Genomic DNA, 21,925 nt, shown 5'->3' on the forward strand with positions numbered 1-21,925 from the left:
ATATCAATGTAATTAGCAAAGAGGAAGGGGAAAAAAAAAAGGCAAAATTCAACGTGGTCATTTATCCTGAGTTCTTTTGTTTCAATACATGCAGTTCCCCTTCCCTACATCTTTAAATACCAATTTTTACCTCTATTCCACCTCCTGTTTGTTTGTCCTGGGGACAACAGAAATAAAAAAAATAAAATAAAAGGTGGGTCATGACAAACTCAGGTCTAATTCCTATTCAGCAACAGGTTCCATATGTTATCCCAGCTGAGGGATCACTGGAAAGGTGCTGAAGCCAGAGGACATTTTTAACCAGAGCTGACACCAAGAAAACATGTGTGGGAATTTCATTCCCTAAGGCATCACCTTTCTGTGAACTTTTCTTTACAGATCTTTGCTGCCCTAATTCTACTCAAACTGATTACTCGAGTTTTATGTAATACTGTGAAACTTACTCTTCCTTGGGAAACTATCTTCTGAAATACCACAATTACCATTATAAACATAAAAAAATTCCTGATATAATTGTATAAAAAATTCTAATATAATCTTAAAAGTCAAGATTGTATCAGGATTCTTCTGGGGTTGAGAGACCTTAGTTGTTCTACTGTCCTTCATTTTTACTGCAAAATCATTTCCTGAGTACAAAGCCAAACACAGAAAGCCAAAAGCATTTAAACTGAGCAGACTAATTTAAGCATTAAATATTAGAATAGTTTGAGGAGCAAATTTCAATGTCATGGAGTATGTGCAAAGGAGCAGCAATTGATTTAATGCAGGAATAAAGTCCATGATAAAAAGAAATGCAGATAACTTGAGTGTGTTCCCCAGTCAAGCAATAGCAGAAGAAAACCCAATATTGCAACAAGTTTTATATTTATTTTTTATCCCCACTGGGCTGATTTTCACACAGAGGTTGACATCACCTGTCCAAGTATGGATTTTTCTAGTAAAAGGGTTCTCTGTAGAGCACACTTGGAAACAGCTTAGGGTCCAATCCAGAAATAATAAATGGTGATGGAATGCTTGCTGTCCATTCTGACAGGAGCTGGATTGTTCTCTTAGGACAAGATCTTCATGCACACCTGAGGGAAATCTTGTATCAGGTCCGTTGACATGTATTCAAATCTATGTCTTGATTATTAAAAAAAAAAAAAAATTAAAAAAAAAAGGCATGGTGTAGAGATTAGAGCTCTTTTCAAGTTCTGGACCAGTTCCACATTTCTTCCAATTTAACATGGAGCAGAGTGCCTACACATGAGCTCCAGTGAGATACAGTCAATTATATTATGGCAAATGTTCACATAATTTCAACCATATTGATTAATAGAAATACACAAAAGTGTGCACACTGTTCAGTCTTGAAAGGAAAAAACAAAGCAATGTGAAGAGCCATTAGTGTTGTCATATAACCTTGAAACAATTTCACTTTGTGAGTATCTCATATTTATTTACAGTCCTAACTGCTCAGATAAAGTATTTGGAGAGGATGTTCGGGTTTTATCCATCATCTTATCTCTCATCAATTGGGAACAATTATCAGTATATTTCATCTGTTTCTATACAGGTTTCAGTATTTACCAGAGATAGAACACTGTTCCTTTTCCATTATTAAAGTAAAATCTAGTGGGTTTTTCCAATATGGAGTTCATTCAACTGAAAGCTTCTATTCCATGTTTCATGGACATAATCCTGGTTGCTACCAGCTACTCAAACACGCCCCTCACAGTGGCAGAACCACAACTGTGCACACAAACTGACAGAACCATTAGAATTGGTTCTAATGGTAATTGGTTCTAATTGGTAATTGGTTCTAATTGGTAATTTCCAATTACCTGCAGAAATTAATACTAAGTGTGCAATGTGGACGTTTGGGAGCAACTCCTTTGAGCTGATCTTTGTTTAACCTTGTGTGTGATGGTTCTGAGGAGCTCCCTGTGTCCAAGGGCAGTTCTCCCTCCCAGCCCCTGCCCCTCATTGCCGTTCAGAGTGGGCACGGACGGGCAGGCAATGCCTGATGAGAACACGTGTTGCCATATGCTACAGGAGGATGGAGCTGTCCCCAGCCCCAGCAGCAGTGCCACTCTCTGACACCAGCGCTGTCACTCTGCTGCTCAGCAGCAGATGTGCAGAGCCTCAGACCCTGCCTTCCCATGGAGGGAGAAAGCAATGACACAGAAGCTGACTGAACTCTTAACTCCTGCTAAATTTGCACATGCACAGAGGTTCTGAACTTAGGCACAGAGCACGCAGGACAACCAGCTCCAAAAAAGGTGTCTCTTGACACCTGCATAATTTTATTGCAGTATTATATTATATTTTATTGCAGTAAAATACCTGCAGTGTTTTTATTGTTGGTTTTGCAGACAATAATATATTGGGTTTTTTTTGCAGAAAATAAGCTTCTAATTCAGAAAAGTTGTCAAATTTAAAAAAACAACCAACCAACCAAAAAAAACCAGACCAAAAATATATCAATAAGTGTTGACATTTTTGATTTAAAAAGAAAAAAAATTATAAGCACACCTCCCAGTGAATTCTCAGGTGCCTGGTACTAATTTACAGCAGTCCTCTGCAATAAAAACAGCCTGAAACAAATCATGCAACTGGAGACAACTCAGAGAAAAATTAATAAAAAAGGGGTAAAAAGTTTTCTTCTGCTGTAAAAGGCAGATGTATTCTCCCAGTTTATCATATTCTGGGCTCTTTTCATCACCCTGCTGTCTTCACACATAATAAATTATCTAACTGGTTTATGGCTAATTTGTTTAAGACAATTTAAGTTAATTAAGAATAAACATACTGCCTGAAGCTAAAACACAAAGACCACGTCTAAGTAAGAATATCTCAAGGTAAATATTTTCTCTATCAATATTAAGGATATGTTTACACAAACTGTTGGACAGATGTAATTTAAAGTGGGTACCTTACGAGTCTTCAGGCCTGAGCACTAACCTGTTCTCCAGAAGAAAAATGTGGATCTTTGCCTCCTCTATTCAAGGAGAATGTTCTTAACATCTGAAAATCAGTCATAGAATATGCCAGACTGCAGATGAATGAGTCTCAGTCTGAACAGACAAGCACACTATTTCTGGCATTTGTGCTTCCATTCCTTTCTGCTGTAATTGATCTCTATTATTTTATTTATTTTTTGTAGCTCACAATGTACAAGCAAATCCAAAATGCCTACAGAAGTACCTTGGGTAAATTGTGTTGTAAGTCTTATTTCTCATCCCTAAAAAGAAAATCTACCCACCAGGGTATTTTCCAGCTGATTGCTGGCTGTTTGTGGCATACTCTCTCTCGATGTTGTACAAAATGCCAACATTTGATATTCCATGTAGCCACTGATCCTTTTGTTCCCATTTGGAACATAATGAAGAGCTTGTGCAATGGATATCCCACTTTATTCCGTCTCATCATATACACCTGTAGGCTTTTCTTCTCGTGCCTTCCCCTTTTATGTTGCTCACTTTATTTTACTGTAAACAACAAAGAATATATGAACTATTTTACTGCCATGTGTCACAAAATAATGTGATTTTACAGTAATGGTCTACCAAGGCTAATTCAAACCATTAAGTCATTTTATACAAACTATATGAGAAACCCTCAACTCATGCCATAAATGATTTTATTTATTAAATCTCAGATTACTTTCAGAAGAGCACAACCATCCCAGATGTTTATAATTTGCTAATGTTTTATTTAAGGAGCAGTAATGAAGTTTGATCTAAAAGGCAATAATAAAAAGCAGTGCAGACTGAAATTCACCACAGTTAATTTCTCATGTGAAATTTAAACAATATTTTATGTAAAACCAGTATGCTGATGCTCCATGTAATTTTTATCAAATATTTTCCTATAAATGTTTTTTAAGTTAGAATTTTTAAGGTTTTTCTCTGAAAGCCCAAACATTATTTTGATTATCATTTTACTCAAAGATAAAACCAGCATGAAAATGTTGAAATTTCTCTTGGGACAGAAATTTCACTTTCTCAGCAGCTCTAGATTTCATACATATAATATCCATACACTTCCAATTTGTATAAATAAGGCATACAGAATATTTTAAATTTCTTATCCTTTTCCTCTTCAGCCGCTTTTTTCTTTTTTTCTGGTAAACAAAGAATTTTTAAAAGCTTATATATCCCATGTATAACACCAAAAGCATGAAAGCCAAACTGATTTAAAAAAATACTGAAAAGTAACAGTTAAATATAGAAAAGTGAAAGTCTTCTGAGCTGAAGATATGAGACAAGTAGGACCTAAATCCAGGAGCAGGTGTGCACCAGCTGTTTGTGCATTTTAATTTACTTTGAAGGCTAAAAGAAATGACAGAAGAATTGACCTCTCTCCTGCAACGTGTGTGCTCAGTATTTCACCCTGTCTTCACAGAAATTCCTTCCCCTACTCAGGGAATCCCAGAAGTGAAGCCTCAGTCCCTGGTGTGGCAATGCAGCACTGGAGAGCACGTGATGGTGACAAGGAATTCAGACCATGGTTGATGGGGGTCCTCTGAGACATCCTCTATAAAAACTCCAGCTGCTGAGGATGGGCAGTCAAACACAGCCAGGCACTAAATCCCTTTGCTACCATTTCTAAAAGAAATGTAAAAGATTCTGCCATGGACACCACCCCAAAGCCAACACAGTGGGAAAGACCCTGCTGCCAGAACCTGACTGATCCAGCTGGCCTGGAAACCAGCTCATCACCCAGCTGCAAAAGGCTTCAGCAGCCTTCTCCTCAAGGAGACTCTTCTATCCCTTCATTGACTACTGTTATTGTTAATGACTTCTTAGACTGAGAACTAGATTGTGAATATTATACAGGACTTACCAGTGCTCTGCTCTTACACATCAGTGACATTCCTCTGTCTCATGCTAGTCTGGGTGTTGCTCTAGGGTTAGATATATTGTGCTTTTATAGAAATGGCAAAGTACAAATCTCATGTTGCCCTTTCCTCAGTAGGAATTTTACCATAGGAGCTCAGGCTATTTTGGGAATACCAGAATAAGCAAGGTCTGTAATATCCTCTTCAAAGATGACAATCTTTGTGCTACAAAGAATGAAATTTCCTCTATTAATTATACTTTTCTGCTGCTCTGCATCCTCAGATCCAGCCCTGTATCCTCAAAGGTATTTCATTATCTCTTCAGCCAAGAAAGGCTCAGTATCCATTACCCAGCTTCCCGCTGACAAAAGATCTTCCACTAATTACAAAGAGACTTTCTGTGGGTAAAGGTTACTGCAAAATTTGAGTTGTTGCTACAGACATTCACAATGACTCTTCATTTCTGTGATGATCCTCTTACCACTCCACAGCTTCACACACTCCAGTGAAGCTCTTCAAAAATGCAGCTAGTGATGGCTACACATCTCAGGGTTGATTGAGAGCTTGGTTCTGCCCATGGATCCCTCCCATGTCAGTGCAGTTACAGGGGGAGTCAATCCTGAGTTTCAAATCACAGAGTTCTCTGCAGGTTCACTGTGGTCATTTCCAAACCACAAGCCTTGAAATGGGAAGTTAGAGTTGCTTCACTCCAACTGGCTGAAAGATGCACTCTGACACTTGGTTTACTCTCTGGAGGGAGATCCCAAGCTCCAGCCAGATGGCTCTGAGGCTCCTGCTAGGCCTGATCCATGCTCGCCAATTTATAAGAATTGGAGACCATAATATTACACATTTCACAGTCTCTGGTGTTAAAATTTGATGTGAAAAATGTAACTGAATCAGCTAGTGACAGCATCCTTTTATATTTTATTGCATTGTGGTTCTAATATCATTAAAAGATATTGCACTCAATTACTCAAAAGTGAGAAAAGTCCAGTATGAGCTCTTTCATGCACAAACAGAAAGCACTTGGAGTAGCTAAGGGGTATTAATGTGTGGGAAATCTGAGTTGAATACACTTTGTAAGCTGCTGTGGAAGAAGAGTTCTTTTTTTTCTTTCCTGCTTCTAGGGACAAACATGATTATTTTACTGAGAATAGGGGAAAAAATGGAAACAAAGCAAACAACTGCAGTTCCAGAAATTCTGCTCCATAAATTATGCCGATAAGGAAAATGTAGCTGGGTGATTTTACAATGCTTCAGTTTCAAATTGAATTAAGCAAAAGTGCTTTATGTGCATTGCCAAGCACTTTCAAGAGGCTGTTTCCTGTCTTTCATGATGCAGTTATCTTTTAATGAACTAGGTGTTTGGGTTTTTCACTAATGTGATGCATTTCATCTGAAAGATCTTACACTACACGGGAATAAAATATTCATAATTGAGCATCATGGTCCTTTTAGTTACTTATCCTCACAGTGAGATTTTTAAAAAGAGCATTACTTTACAATCATTTAGATTTTATTTTCTTTCCAATTTTCCTTCTCTGTAACATTTCCCAAGGTGTCCAAGGTTGTTATAAATCACAAATGCACACACAAAAGATTCTGCCTGAACTCAGCATGCCTCAGATCCTTTTCACTGTAGAGCACAATGAGAAAAGCTGACCAAAAGAGATTCCACTGTGAATTCATTCAGATCTGCATGGAAATGTAGAAATTTCCTGTCTCCCTTATTTCTGACTAATTGCTATACACATCCTATTTCTTAATTTAAATCTGAGTTGTTTCCTTCTTTCCACAACAAGGGTACTACATACCCTGGGAACATATATCAAGTTGTAAATGGCTTTGAGGATATCATTCAACATTCATTCAACTTTACCTTTTGATGATCAAAAATTGATCCATTCTTAAAGACAGGCATTCATTCTTAGAAATTGGCCTAAGAATGTGTGCCTAAACCAAAGCAAAATCTTCAGAGGGTTATTTTATTAAACATCCAGATATGAATGCTGCATTCTACTGCATTCTCATACCCAAACCTATGGTCATTATTTAACCAACAAATTGCTCTTTTTGGCTTGTACACACAGAATACTTTTTCTTCCTTTCTTGTATGAAAAATGCCTCTCTTAATCTCTACTTCTTTGCCTGGTTTCTCCATATATAAGTAACCTGCAGGACACCACTTGTTTAACAAATGATATTCATCTTTTGCTCCTTTATCAGCAGAACTTCTCTGCCTTGTAAGATACATAAGAATTATATGCCTAAAATGCCATTCAGATTTTTCAATTTGGAGCCTAGAAGTAGGAAAGAATCAAGAGTATTATAAAATTCCTTACTACAATAACAGTAATAGACTCTGCCTCTTAAAAGTTTTGCGTTAGTCTTTCTGTAGGTTAAACATTTACAACACTGTGATTTACACTCTAGTATGCCTTTAACATCAAAGGAAAAGCTCTAAGATCAAGAAATTTGAGCTGCTGATGACTGAAGATAAAAAAATATATTTTAGACTTAAAATCATGTTAATAATTTAGAAAATAAATTGTCTGCACTTGATATTTCAGGGATAACCTCTGCTTACTGAACTAGAGATTTGTCTTTGAGATTTCATAATGTTTTGTTAAGATTTCACAAAACTGTATCTGGTCATGGTCACAGTTTGAAATTTACTCACTGAATATGTTTATCTTGAAGTCTTCTATTACTTTCATTGGTCCAGAAGGAAAATTCTAAATGCAATACAGGAAATCCAATGCTTTTCTTGCTTTTCTTCTTGGTACTTCTCCCAATATTGAGCTCCATTAACTTTCTATAGCATGAGAGTTTTAGAATCCTGGCTTTAAGTCGGAGTCAAAGGCTTCTGAAAGTTCACCTAAGGAAGGATATTTATTGGTTCAGTCAAAGGGTATCAAATGTTCAGAAACCAAGCACACTTTTTGTGTACATTTCACAAACATAATATCTTTTGGATGTCTCTAAGAAAAAAAAATCTATTTAAATGTAAAATTATAATGAAGAACTGAAGTTATAATAAGAAAAATGAGTTAATATTGTACTGAATTAAGGCTCTCAAGACACACATGTCACTTTTGTTACAGTTTACCATTACTATTAATTTTATTTAAGGTTCAACTTGAAGCATTCAATTCCCATTCTAATTCTATCTTTTTACTTATGTTCAACAAAACTATGCAGAATACCCTCATTCAATGTGATAAAGAAAGGATCTTCCTTTGAAATACATGGAATTTGCTCAATTTTCCAGTCAAAACTACAGAGAATCTGTAACAGAGCTGGTGGTGAAACACAGCTGATAAAAGCTGCAGGTATTGTGGCTGCTGCCCATGGAGAGGCTTGAAGCCAAATGGACGAGGGATCAGCACCAATGCCAAGAATTATTGTGAGGCAGAGATGGGGATTTGACTCATGGGAGAGAGAGATGAACCCCTCCTAAGGGAGGGATGAATGCTGGATTGTTCATCACATCCTTGCTGCCCCGTGGGACACCCCAGGAAATGTCAGTGGGGTAGATCCTTGCCTGAGATTCTGTGAGTGGGGACAAGTTCAGGATTCTTTTCTGGGCCAGGAAAGGAATGGGGAGTAATATTTTAAAGGCACATTTTGCTTTCCTTCCCAGCATCAAGAGGCCTGGGCAGGTGCTCCACAGAAATGACTCAGTGTGGTATTTTCTGGGGTCCCCATGGCAGGAAGGAAAGATGAATCTGATTCCATGTTCTTAGAAGGAGAAGGTTTAACAAGATAATAATGAAAACTCATGACTGACTCCTCAGAGTCCAACACAGCCTGACTGACTTAATAAAAACAATTCACATGTTGGATAAACAATGTCCAGACCACATTCTAAAGCAGCAAAACACAGGAGAAGCAAATGAGATAATATTGTTTTTCTTTTTCTCTGAGGCTTCTCAGCTTCCCAGGAGAAGGAATCCTGGTGAAGGGATTTTTCAGAGAAGATGATGGTGACATCAGAGGGCAGGGACAGCTGCTCTCACTGAGGCTTCAGCACTCTCAGCTGATGAGGGATAAGTGAGACGGATTGCACCTCCACCATTTCTAACCTGCCCTTAGTTCAGAGAATGGTTTTCAGCTGAGAGGAGGAGTGAACCACAGAGAGATACAGAAGTATTTACATCAGAGACAACTCTATCACCAATGATTGTTCAGGTTTACCCAAATAAACACAGATAATGCCTCTGTATCATTTCTCAGCATCACAGGTGGAACATTTATTTACTCACTCTAATTAAACTTGTTTTAAAAACTCATTCAGTGCTCATCAGAACAATGCAAGAAACAGCCATAATAGATTTTCTAAGGAAAGACTCTAAAGCATAATTTGAATATAGGAAGTGGCCAAACAGCATAAGGAAATTGGGATACTCAACAATGGAAACAGTCTTCCTTTTCTGTAAAAGTGAAAAAAGCTCATTCTGACAATCTGAAGAAAGAAACACAAAATTTTCTTGACTTTGAAGCAATATCTTTGCTAAGTTATATTGAATCAGGTGTCCATGGCTCCAGATAGACTAATGGCAGAATATGGCTCATTTTGCTTAACCCTTTAGATATGTTTAATATATGCATGTAAATGACTTTAACTTGATGTGGAAATAAATAATTCAAGTTGGTTTTAACGAGATCTAAATTACTCACTGCAGTATACATTGTTCTCCGTAGACTGAGCACAGCAGAGTAAATTTTAATTGTGATGCTTAGGGATTTCCATCAGCAGTGAAACCCCTTGTGCACTGAAATGAGAGTGTTCCCTAGAGAGTGCAGAGGCAGGCAGAGAGAATATGTAATGAACTGAGCTCAACAGAATGAAGGTCAGAGCCAACATTCATGCAGAAAAGAGGTCACCCTAGGAAGCTGTGTTATTAAATACAACCTGGGATGTCTACACCTTGACAAGAAGCAGGAGGAAATCGCTTCTTATTCCAGATATAATCAAATGATAACATGTAGGTGAATTTACAGTGGATTTGCAAGCCAAGACACATCTTAAGGAACAGGAATTTAGTGATTTGCAAAATAGAACATGACTTTACTGGCCGTATTCTTGGCCAAGAACATACTCATCCTTGTTTAAAACTGACACAAGGAATTTTTAAGAAATACAGATATGCAAATGATTTCATCTCACCAATCAAAAGGAACTCAGCAGAGCTACTGCTACAGAATTTGCAGAAGGGAGAATTACAGCTTCATCTTGCAATAGAGCAAGAAACAGAGGATGTAAAATTTAAGTGAAATTATTTGGAGACTGAATTAAAAGACAACAGGGGAAAAAAACTTCTCTAGACAAATCATTATGTGGTGGACAGAAACAAACTGGATGATAAAAGAACAATCAGCACGTGGGTTACCCCTGGGAGAGACAAAATACAGTAAATATAAAAATGCAGTACAAACTCTGAACATCTGAGGAGTGACTGACAGAGCGCTGTGGGTTATCCAGCTCAGCTTACAAGTCCAGTAGGATGATGAAAGTTTGCTAATTGCCTGAGCACTTGTGAAGCAGCAAAGAGACCACACAAACTCTCACAGGTATTTGATGTTTGACAGCACAGCTATTCTGCCTCTGGATGTCCAGGCCCAGAGGATGGTGGGCAGTGGAGTTACATCCAGCTGGGGCTGATCACAAGTGATGTGCTGCAGGCCAGCTCTGCTTAATGTCTTCATCAATGGTCTGGAAGAGGGGATCAAGTGTACCCTCAGTAAGTTTGCAGTCAACGCTAAGTTGATCTGCTGCAGGGCAGGAAGGCTCTGCAGAGGGACCTGGCCAGGCTGGCTCCATGGGCTGAGGGCCAGCCAGGTCCTGCCCTGGGTCACAACAACCCCTGCAGCTCCAGGCTGGGGCAGAGGGGCTGGAAAGGGCCTGGTGGGAAAGGCCCTGGGGGAGCTGCTCAGCAGCAGCTCAACAGGAGCCAGGTGTGCCAGAGGCCAATGGCACCTGGCCTGTCCCAGCCACGGTGGGGCCAGCAGGACCAGGACAGTGACTGTCCCCTGCCTGGGCACTGCTGAGGCCACTCCTCAAATCCTGTGTCCAGCTCTGGGCCCCTCACAACAACACAGACACTGAGGGGCTGGAGCGTGTCCAGAGAAGGGAACAGAGCTGGGGAAGGGTCTGGAGCACCAGGAGCAGCTGAGGGAGCTGGGCTTGGGCTGGCCCAGAGTAAAGGAGGCTCAGGGAGCTCTCCACAACTCTGACAGGAGGGTGCAGGTCAGGAGGGTGCAGGTCAGGAGTCAGTCCCTTCTCCCAAGTCACAAGCAACAGAATGAGAGGCAATGGCCTCAAGTTGCACCAGAGTGGATATTAGGAATATTTCTTCATGGAAATTGTTGTCAAGCATGGGAACAGGCTGCCAGGGAAGTAAATCACCATCTCTGGAGGAATTTAAAGGACAGGTAAATGGAGCTTTTGGTGACACAGCTTAGCAGAGACTTGGAAGAGTCACATTTTCTATTGTATTTGGCAATCTTAAAGATCTGTCCCAACCTAGAGGATTCTGTGATTTGGAGATTCTAATTTGGGATGTCCACAAGAGAAGGATCTATCTTAGGGTTATCCACTTTCCTAGAACTCCTTAAAAGAATAATCATTTATACCATTTAAATTTTACTCTTTTCAACCTCTACATCACCTTAAAGAGATTTGTCTCCTCAGATGTGGGTTCTAACCTCTACAGTCTGTGGACTGAGTAGCTTGATGAAAAGAACTATGGTCCTTCAATCAGTTTTTAATAGCATTGTCCTCCCTTTTTGTTCTGAAAGCAATTTACATAGTACAGCACTTGCACCTACTGATTGGAGACATTTATTACACTTTCCCTAAAAGTAAAGATCATAGCATGGCTTTTTAGTATTGAAAGAAACAACTTCCAAAGCTGTTAAGCTTTCAAATTTAATTGTTGTGTGGCTGTGATTTTTTTGAGATTTTTTTTTCTTTTCTTATTCCAGATATAATCAAATGATAACATGTAGGTGAATTTGCAGTGGATTTGCAAGCCAAGATACATCTTAAGGATTTGTGGTTTTTTTTGTTTGTTTTTTTTCCCAAAGTGTATGAATACCAAAAAAAACCCCAAAAAACCCAGAAACAAGTGCTGAAAGTAAGTATGTGATTTTGAAATTCAGTTAAATGGAATAATTCAATTATCTTTGAATGCTTTGCCTGTGTTCACCCGCATACGCATCAAAGTAACACAACTAACACCAGGAGAGCTACTCTGCCTGTAGTGGGGAGAAACCAAACAGAACGTGGTTCACCACTCACTCAGCATCCCTGACTGATGGGGAGATGTCATGCCTAACAACTACAACACATGGCTTTGGACTGGCATGCAACCAACACCCATTGCAAGAGGAGAGGAATGCCAAGACAGAAAATAGCTCCTCCTCGATGACAAGTGTAGCAGACTTCACTGCTATGTTAATAGACAGATGAATGTGTTTAGCATATTTCAAACTATTTAAAAAAAAAAAAAAAAAAACAAGAATTAAAGTCCTTGCTACCATGGCTGCAAGTTTCCTGAAGATATTAAACATGTGATGCCTTCATCCAGCCCTGAGTGCATTCTCAGCGCACGCTGAGCGGATGTGTGCCATCCTTTGAGCTGAGCAGCAGCAGGCTTGCAGCAAGGCTCTGGACCCCAGTTCATCTCCTGCTCCCCAGCTGAGCTGGCTGTCCTGGGCTGAGTGCCTCATTAACCCTGGCAATGAGCATCCCAGCTGGGGCAGAGGCCCCACAGCCCCTCAGAGCTGCCTGCAAAAGGCAGCTGGAACTGCACTGCATGAGCTCAGACCACACCAGAGATGGGCACTGCATGTAGGGCTGCCTGCCTTTAAATTGTTCCAGTACAGCCAGATTCTACATTTTAAAAGGTGTTCAATAATCCAATAATGATGCTTAAAACAAGTCTGTTGAAATGCATGACCTAATATATTTTTAAACACCATTTCCCAGCTCTACTCATGTCTCAACTAAAGAGGTTTTTGGGGCTTGCATTCTATTCAGGGAAGTGGGAAAAAAGAACTGATTGGGCCAGAAAAAAGAAAAATCTAATGGCACATTTATTCTATTTGGCAAATTATTTCTTCTGTTTGGCACATTAATGCCAAATGAATGGAATTATGAACTGAATGGAGGGAAGGGGAAGAAGTGAAAACGTTTTTGGACAGATCTGGGGAGAAGATCATGACAAATGTACCAGAGGAAGAACTAAACAGCCTTTTCCTTTTGCTGATGGTCAGAGGAACAGCAAAGTAGGAGAGAGTTATCACTTTCTGTAAAGTGTGTTTAGATGGGATAAAAGGTTTCTTGACCTTGGAAAAGGTGGTTGTTAATTTCATACATACAGCCTGCATCTTGCTGCAGAAATCAGGACTGTTCTGAATCAAATGGACACACATCATGACACGATGACAGCTGTAAAGTGTGCAAGATTTCTGCATAAGCCAGATGTAAAGCCCTGGCAGGGGACAGAAAAAAAATCTCAGCTAAGAATGAGTTGATGAAAAATATAATTGTGTAAAGAAGCTCTGAAAAGGGCTCTAAGACTTATTTATGTGAGTTTCAATGGAATAGTTATTTAATTCATAAATTGTGCCCCATTTTTCCTACTTCCCTCTTTCTTTGTACTTTTACCATTTCTGTTTCTTTGCCAAACAGGTTTAATCAATTAAAAATGTATTATTATACTTCTATAAAGCTGACAGCATTTACAGATATATTGACAAGCACTGCCTACTGTGCTTCCTTTCAGAGGAGAACAGCTGAACAAAATGGCCACTAGCAGAAAATAGACATGTCTGCTTCTAAAATTCAAAAACTTACAGGAAACCTGGCAAAAAGACAGTATGAATAAAATTCCAAACCTTCTCTATTTATGATATCCGCTTAGGTTTAGTGTGGACAGCAATTAAAGGAGGGAACATTTCTTTCACAGGGGCACAACAAGAAAATATTAGGCTTCAAAAAAAAAAAAAAAGGCAGAAAATTTTGCAATCTCAGAATTGTTTGAGATCCCAGCAAAGCTCAGTGGTCCTGAGACCATCCAGCTCTCTGCAATCATTTCTCCAAAACAATCAGAATCCTCTTTTTGAAGCTTCTTTGCCTCCTGCAGCTGGCAGATATTTGACAGTGTTAATGATCACAGTGGGTATGAAAGCCACCAGCCACTATTAACCTTCAGTGTTCTAGAGAGGCAGGGTGGTGTGTCTCCTCTCCTTGACATAACAAGAAACATTTTTCCACTGCAGGAATTAACAGTAATTGGCTCTTATTCTGATTGTGCCATACACACTCAATGATAATTTGCAGGTGCAAAGGCAGGCAAGTTTCTGAATGTGTATTAATCTCTAGGCTCTGGAAAGACACTTTTTATTTTTATAAAACTTTTTATGGAAGTTTTTGTTACCAAAAGAAATTTCTTCAGTCCCACATAAAATCCCAACCTCTTTCCCTTTTGCATGTTAAAAATCAGGAACTGAAGCCTGTAAACAAGACTGTTCAAATAAAGGAAATATATAATTAGATCTTAATTGTAGAGGAAGGAACTGATAATTGTGTGATTACTCCTCAGCTATGGGAACATCTTGCTCCAGTAATGGTCCTATTGAATTACATAAGGCCACTTTTGAAAAAAGATAATATTCTATCCAAATATTACTTGAGAGTCTTAAACACTAAATTATTTCAACAGTCCTACACAACATGCACTTGATCTGAAGTATCCAGACCATCAGACTTTCCTGTTAAATATTGTCAAGTCAATGCTAGCAATACTACCAAATTAAAACTCAGACACTCTTAAAATGCAAGTTTTTTTATGCACATTATTTTATGTATGAAAACTTGAAACTGCTGCTTTTAAAAAATATAATTCTATTCTCATTTTATCTCTTCTGGATATTTCCCCATTCAACTTATTTTTGTTTCCACTTCTCACTTGGCAATGGAAAAAATCCTCAGTGACTTTCAACATATATGTAACTGCTTATGTATTGGGATGCCAGGGTATTAATAACCACAAAATGTTGCAATTACTAGACTAAAAGTAACAATATAACATGTTAAATTCCAAAGTATCAACACCTTTCCTTGGAATTATAAAAGGCCATAAAAAACAGCTGAATACATTCTATGTTTTTTACAAAATCTGTATCTACAGACTAAACCAAAATTAGTGGTTCCACCTTTAAAATTGAAAAAAAACCCCATTTCTAGTTCCATTTGAGCAGGTTTTAAATATTAAATTTGAAAGGGTAACAAACAAACATAACACCTAAAAGACTGAAATACATCAAGCAGCCTGGGACAGAAAGAATCCATGGAGATATCTTTTTAAAGAAAATATGATATATCAATAAAGTAGCAACTAAACATATGTTTGTATTTCCCTCTCTTTCTCTAGGTAAAAACTATCTATTAAATAAATTTGAAGACTGAAACATTACAGTCGGTCAAAGTGATTTTGAAATATATATATATATATATATGGAGTGTATATATACCTATATATTCATATATATGGAGTGTATATATACCTATATATTCACATATATGGAGTGTATATATACCTATATATTCACATATATGGAGTGTATATATACCTATATATTCACATATATGGAGTGTATATATACCTATATATTCACATATATGGAGTGTATATATACCTATATATTCATATATATGGAGTGTATATATACCTATATATGGAGTGTGTATATACATATATATTCATATATATGGAGTGTATATATACATATATACACTTCCTGGAATTTAAGCACTCAGAGCAATGAAACTGCAGTAAGAGTTGCACAGCTGAGCTGATTTTTGTTATTTAAGATATGGCCTTAATGTCCCTTATGTGATATTTGGGTGTATGCAACTGTTCAATTATTTTGTCCTGCTCTATTTTTCAGCCCTTCAAGGCAAAGTTCAGCAATTATAAATCCTACTTGAAAGCAGTTTCAAGAGAAAGACAACAAATTTGCAAATTAGTTATCTTCCCTCACCTGCCTGCAGAAAAAGCAGCCTCTGGTCCCCTCTTTCATTGACTGACTCACCTGGAAGAGCCCCTGCTCAGAGGAGACACAAGTTAATTTGTGCCTGCATTGCTTGCTGGCAGATCAGAAACCATCACAAGCCTCCCAGAGCACTGGCTCCATTATGTGCAGTGACATTACCAGGGACGTGTCACGTTCAGCAAGCACCATCCCTTTAATTGCCTGTCATTACAAAACACTCCTGCTTTAAATAACAACACACCACAGCCACTTTCTTTCCCTGACTGGTTTTTTACAGTTCCATGCTGAATCTTAGACAAAAGGAAGGAGAACAGGTCAGTGCCTACAAAGGAAAGCAGTCAAATTACTCTGCTGAGCAGAGCAGAAATGGTCCCATCTTCCTCAGTCATCTGGCCTCCAGAAACATCATCATCCTTGAAGGGCCCTTCAGAAGGACACTTGAAAAATTCTCTTTTATGGTAAGATAGGTTTGTTTGTGATAGACCTTGGTGCTCCTCTGCGCATCTCTGAGCTGGCTGTGCCTCTGCAAATCTCAATGAGAGCGAGGTGACCTCGGCAGAGCAACGATCTTTTGGGTTAAATGACAAAGGATTTTGGATCAGGCTTAGAGCCAGATGGTTTTGTAACTTCTGGGGCTCCTCAGGCAGAGGAAAGAAGTCTTGTGAGGTTATGCCTGATTCCTCCCTGTTTGAGTGAGCACATGGCAATGCCTCTCTCTGCCTCTGTGCTGCTGGACACACGTGCTGACCCTTTCTCCTGGCTCTGGGCTCTCACTCAGCTCCTGGGAAAACTGAGCACAGTCAAGTCTGTCTTATACACATGGGTGTTTGGGCATGATTTGCTATGCTTCCATCTGTGGAAACAAACAGGGAGTTAGCCTAGAATGTGAATAGGTTAGTCCTAACACAGGTGGTAAAGTGAAACTGAAGGTATAGATTAGATCCAGAGCATTTTTCAGCAAAATCTGCTACCCCCCATAATTAGAGACTACAGGGATTAAGGATATTTTCCTGGGCTGCCACTGTCTCCAGGCTACCTGTGTCAAAGTCTCATTTTTGTTTTCATTTTTTAAGCACATCATGAGAAATAAGACTGTCTTCCCTTCCTCAAACCTCAACACTCCAAAAGTGTAAAATTTCATGGTGTAAAAGAGGTGAACAGAGCAAACCTCTGCAGAGATCCAGAGGAACAGCTGTGCTCCTTCCTGCAGAGACCTTCTGTAGGACCAACAGAAGAAAAGCACAGGAGGAAGACACTGGTATTACAATATCTTAGCATTGGACAACTTTTGCTCTCACCACCAAATTTACAATCATTAAAAACCATTTCCCATGTTGTCACCTTATTTCAAAGTTTCCATACCTTCTTGGTGATTTCTCACAGGCATCTCCTCACAGCACCGACCCCTTCTTCTTCACTACACAACCAAACATCTCCACCTCTTTTGTAACACTCGTCTCCTTCTTGGACACAGCTGTGCCCTGTTAAGGGCAGGCCTGTTGCTAATCTTTGGTAATTAGCACAGCTGCAACTCCTCAGGGGTGAGATTGCCTTCTGCACTGTTCTCTTACATTCTATCCCCCCACAATTTCTCAGTTGCAAGAAAAGTGACCAGGCACTAATGCAACTGCAGAGTCCTCATCCAGCATTTCAGCCTTGAAGACCATGGTTCAAATTGAGCATGTGATACCACGTAAAAGAATTTGATACCATCACCTTCCTCTGTCAGGCCTGTTTATTTCACATGCTGAAAGCAACAAACAGCTTGCTGCAGTTGGAAACCATAGCTAAAAAAGAAAAATAAAAAAGAGAGGACACAGCATTGCATTACAGTGGCATTAAAAACATCCAAGTACAAAATCTTCCACTGATGGGGCTGGCAGGGGAAGTGCAGGGGGGAGGCTGTTTGAAAAACAGCAGCTGTACAGCCAATATGTCTCAGTCTTGTCTGAACTTCTCCAAAACTTTAGCCAAAATGTATTCAAAGTTAACCATGAAACAAATGCTTCCCCTTTTAAATGTAAACCTTTGGACTTAATTCTATTTTTCTAGTGTATTTTGAGCCTCCTCATTTTAGATAATCACTAGCACACCTGCTAGGGGCACTGGATGGATGAGATTTTTAAGCAAAAAATCCAACTAGCCATAACAAATCCAAGGGCACTGACTCAATTCTAGAAGTTTCTGATAATCTACAAAATTTTAACTGAAGGCAGCAGACAAGACTTGCATTGGACACATGTTTCACAAAATTCATAAAAAAAAAGAGATTTCTTTTTTCTTACCCTGGAGAATAAGCTGAATTTTTCTTAGAGGTGAAGCCTTACTCAGCTTGCTGCTCCAGCCAGTCCTGTTGACTTTGACAATATGAAGTTAAGTTAGAACAAGACTTCTGGAAAATCCCAGCAGGAAGAATCTCTTGCTCTTATATAAACTGAGTTCTCTGACTGAAAACGAAACAAGCCTTTTTTGTTCTTTTGTTTCTATTTTATGAGACTTAGGATTTGTGGATGGCCATTTAGCTGGTAGTGATATCTGCCACAAACAGATTGGCTCATCAGGGATTTAACATAAGCCAGGTTCATTTTATACCAATATTCAGCTTTGGTACTTCTGATAAGCTTCCATGACAATAGAACAATTACAAGACTTGAAAATAAATAATGCTTTAGTCAATTGCACCTTATTTTTAAAAGGATTCATGACAATTCAATGAAAGTAATTTGTTTTTCTCTCTCTTTCAGTAATTATTCTGACATATTCCTTGCAGCTAGGCTACAACATTTCACAGGTTAAGGAGAACAGATGTGATTTCTTGGTCAGCTACTTTTCTTGAGAGTTAATAAGTTAACAAAGCCCAGATCATACATTTTTCACAACTATTTGTAGCTAGAAAAAATCTGGGTATCTGATTTCACAACAGATGAAGGGGAAGGTGGGAAAGAAACAACCAGTCTGGATAACCCTTGATACCATTGTACACATATGGAACAACTTAAGGAATGTAATAAAATTAGGGACATTTTTCAATGGGCCAGGCTTTGCATGAAAAACAGTGTGGTGGGACATTTTTCCTACCTATACATTGACACTTTGCCCCAGCAGCTCAGAATTTACACACCTTTTTTTTATTTTGTGGTTTTTTCAGCAGATGCAGGTATGAACACTAAACTCTGAGGAGCTCTAATTTTATTACTTGGGAAATAATTAAATACTTATATGATGTTAACCTCTACCAAGAGCCAGATACCCAGGAAATAACACATTGTACTTGCTACTCTGTTCATAAATACTAAACTTGCTGGTTTTTCAGCATCCAAGGAATCTGCTCAGATACTGTGTTCTCTATTTTCCATGCAATCAAATCAGACCATGAAAGATGTTCCAGGCAGTACAGAGCTGCTGTCTCTTACTAAAAACTGTGTATTAGAATTTTAAGAGATTCAAAGGACTAAAAAGGAAAATGGTAAGTCAGCATATGAAAAACTGCATATTAATGCTTTTTGAATTCTTTATTTTAAAAGTTATATTTATGGACTAAATGAGATTGTAATATCATGACAATCTTGCTGTTCTTTGAGCTTAATATTCCCTGTAATGCAACTTAATTTATTTTACAGATAATAGAATAGACACCGAAATTACTAAAATCTGGAGAAGCAGAATCAGAATTCTTAGATGATGCTCCTGTTTTTGTTCCCAGTTTTCTGTTTTAAGACAGAAAAATCACTTGAGTTATAGACAAACCCAAAAATATAAAGATGTATCAATTCAACTGCAAAAAGTTTGGGAGTCTTGCTTTACATTAATCTAAACCCTTGCAGTAGGGAGTTGATAATATCATGTGGGTGGGGTTGCTAATGGATCAATAAGGGAATGCAACCCTTGGGATTGTGCAACGCTGGCAAACAGATATTTCTGTTCCATGCAGTGATACAGGTAAAGGTTTGGTGAATACATTTCAGCCCTCCTGAGGAGTTCCAAACTGTTCTCTTTGGCTGCCTGCTAGCTGTTATTCACTGTGATTTGTGATCTGAGCCAAGCAACTCCTCTTTTTTCTGCTGTCCAAACAGATGCCTGAAACATCCGCAGCAGGAATATTGAGAGCACCAAGTAACAAACACTGCACAGCAGATGTGAGTGTTAGAGCATGACTGCCTTTGTTCCAATTCAAATTCAGGTACTCTCCCAGATATTCTCTAAAAATGGTGCATCATGTGAGCATTCATGCTTGGCAAACAAGATATTTCATGAGGGTTGAATGTAATAAATTTCAGGGGACTCACACCAGTTTTGTTAACTTTGTTTATTTGTATTTATCTGTCTTCAGTGTTAGGAGAATCTTGTATGAGAAGTTGTAAATATCCACAAAGTACAACAATTTTTTTCTGGATATCTTTTGTTTTTTTCAGCTAAAATGGCAATCACATATCTACAAAAACACTCAGAGAAGTGCTTTCTGTGTATTTGACATTTATTTTTAATTTACACCTATCACAAAACACACATGCTTAATCACTCCCTGCATGATCTGTGAAATGAAGAATTACAACCACTTCCTGCCTTTGGGGCAAGGAGTAGATAGATTTTTATAAGCATACACTGTAAAACCCATTCCCAGAATAGATACACTTGAGAGTGGGCTTCTGAATCCATTTTCTTCAGTTTTAGCTGAACTTTAATCCATGACAAGGATCTTTATATATAATGTGCTACAGCTCCTAGCCAAAGCCAAGAAACATTGCCAGCAAAACTACCCAGATTCTGATTTTATGCTCCTTTTCTTGTCATTCTAATGATTATGTCATGCATTTATTTTGGTGACAGCAGAAAAAAGAAGATAATAATCCACTTGCATTATCAGGATTACTCCTTCAAACTCAGGCATTTCTAGATGATAGACCAGCACGCAGACAAGCCAAGCTAATACAAAATCAGAACTTAAAGCTGCTTTTTTTTCCACAACTCACCTAATGTGGCAGTAGCAATTTTTTGTTTCAGCCCGAGCTCATTCTAAGTCTGTTTGAGCATCTATTCCCCTGTGACATGCAAGTCTAAATACTAACAACACATCCAGGAATTTACTGGGAATTACAATGCCAAGCCCTGGCACTAACATCCAGCTTCCACGACTTCCAGTGACCTTCTCAGAGGACTCTGTACATCTATTACCTATAAATGTGTAGCATGCTCAGCTGCATGTGATCCTAAGTCAATGGGATAGAAAATATTTTGACAGAGCAGTTTTGCATCCACATCCTCTACCCTGTCAGAAAGAGTAAATTTCTCTCACAACAGATCAGTGAAGTCAAAATGCATCATTCATGTGCTGCTTTAACCTCCTGTAATACAGATTATAACATACAGTTTATTGTGTGTTAAGAATAAAAACTTTTTGTAACATTTTTTTTTGTTATTTATTTACTTATCTGTTTTATGAGGTTCCTACTTTTCAATTTCAATAGAAACACAGCACTTGTTAGCAGAGAGCAGAGGAAAGCCATCTCTCTCTAAATACACCCTTGAGAGGTCACGAAACACAGCAGAAATCCAGGGAATTTTTCTCTGGGACAGGATTTCTCCCTTCCACAGATGTTTGCATATCCCCAACTCCCACACTGGGAACTGCAGTGTGAGCACTTTCTGCACTCTGTCCTTCATCGCCCAAACACCTTTGGACAGCTCACCTGTCGTGACTGAAGCTTTGAAAATATGTCAAGAACAGAACTGCAGTGACCTCCAGGCTCTCAGTTAGTCCCCAAATAATTTATAATTTCCCATTAAAATTTATATACTTTCTTGAACTGACACCTTTATGTAGAGCTGGGAAGAGTGGTGAGCAATATTAATGTTTTTCAGAAAATGCCTCAGATGAAGAGTTCATTTTACACAGTTATACCATTTCACATAGATAATTCAACAGTACTGAAGCCAGGCAAATAAATTAATCTATTTTGTTGTTATAAATTAATTGTGCACTAGATTTGGATAAATCATCTCCTTTACTATATACCATGGAATTACTGCACACTGAAA

At 38.5% G+C, this 21,925-nt stretch overlaps 1 long non-coding RNA gene across 1 annotated transcript in view; it reads right to left on the bottom strand.

Annotated features, from left to right (window-relative positions):
* Positions 1-21,925, bottom strand: part of LOC139597105 (uncharacterized) — a 151,723-nt gene that overhangs the window by 11,361 nt on the left and 118,437 nt on the right. Inside the window, exons 4-5 of the long non-coding RNA XR_011681512.1 lie at positions 18,175-18,246; positions 7,506-7,703 (exon numbers count right to left, since the gene is read on the bottom strand). This is a non-coding gene — a long non-coding RNA (uncharacterized lncRNA). The remainder of the gene's footprint in view (positions 1-7,505; positions 7,704-18,174; positions 18,247-21,925) is intronic.

Source organism: Agelaius tricolor, unplaced genomic scaffold, assembly GCF_023055355.1.
Source record: "Agelaius tricolor isolate 1412-34295 unplaced genomic scaffold, bAgeTri1.0.p SCAF_17, whole genome shotgun sequence".
NCBI lineage: Eukaryota > Metazoa > Chordata > Aves > Passeriformes > Icteridae > Agelaius > Agelaius tricolor.